Genomic DNA, 1443 nt, shown 5'->3' on the forward strand with positions numbered 1-1443 from the left:
TTCCATGGATGTTGAATGTGGTTCCTTGTAAAGCAAATCTTTGGCAACTTCAGCCTTTGCTTCATTTACCATGATGTTGCTTAGTTGCTTATTAGTCAAGTTGTGAGGGATTTTTTTTTTTTATGTTGAGATGTAATACATATTCTTTGATCTTCATCAATAACTACCTCAACTTCTCTTCAGTGTCAGCAACCAATGTTGTACCATCTGCATGTTGCAAATTGTAATGAAATTTCCTCCAACCTTGATGATACATTCTTCATATAGACCAGTTTCTCAGATTATTTATTCAGCATACAGATTGAATTAGAACTGTGAAAAGATGTAACTCTGACACATACCTTGACTAATTTTAAAGTATCTCCTTGTTCTGTTAGAAAGATTGCTTCTTGGTTTGTGTACAAGTTCCACAGGAATATAATTAAGTCTTCTGGCATTCCCATTTTTCATGTAATCCATAATTTGTTATAATCCATATAGTCAAATGTCTTTGCATAGTCAATAAAGCACAGATAAGCATCTTTCTATTATTCTGTTTTAAGCTGAGATACATGTGACATCAGATTGCAAATATTAAGGGAGTAGAATTACATACAAATTCTCAGCTGGTCATAATAAGCACACATTGATTGTAAATGACATTGACAGGGAAAATAGGATGTGTGTTTTTTTTCATAGACTGAAATGAATGTTGTGCATAGACTTAAAATTGTCAGTATGAACACATTTCCAAGTTTTCTTTTCCACAGAATCTAGTAATACTATTAGGATATTTAGGAAAGCTCTGTATTGACTATTGATGTTCCTCTTGATGATAAAAACATTCTTAAGAAAGCCTTGGATGGGTGGAAGGTATTGTGAACCAGAACCACCCACAGGAACTTTTTCAAACCACACAGTCTTTCCAATTGTTAAGACAGACTCTAGTGTTCTGTCAGAAAGAAAATAAAGAAAAGAAAACCTCAGAGTGTTATTACATTCAAGGGGCTCTGAAGCAAACTAAGAACACATAGGAAGGACAATGATCACTCACTTCTATTGCTTGTGTGCAACAAATATAAAGTATTTTAGGATAGAGTACAAATCCACATTTAATTGTCCCTTCTCAAGTAAGGGTGTATTTATATTCGGTTCAGAATCAGTCTCTCAACACAGAAGCATTTCCTTAGTGACTTTATTTCTTCAAGGGCAGCAGAGAATTCATCTGATCAAGCCTGTTGTTTTTGTTAAGTGCCAATGAGTCAGTTCTGACCCACAGCAACCTTGAATAGAGTTCTTAAGAGTGGCTGGTGGGTTTGAACTACAAACTTTGTGGTTAGCAGTCCAGTGCTTACCCTACAGCACTATACCAGAACTCCATAAAACCTGATGCCCTGTTTAAAACTGAGTGGCTAAAGTTAAGGGGGCTGATTGTAATAATTTTAGACTCCTTTCTCCACCACT

This window comes from Chrysochloris asiatica, unplaced genomic scaffold, assembly GCF_000296735.1.
Source record: "Chrysochloris asiatica unplaced genomic scaffold, ChrAsi1.0 scaffold00222, whole genome shotgun sequence".
Lineage (NCBI taxonomy): Eukaryota > Metazoa > Chordata > Mammalia > Afrosoricida > Chrysochloridae > Chrysochloris > Chrysochloris asiatica.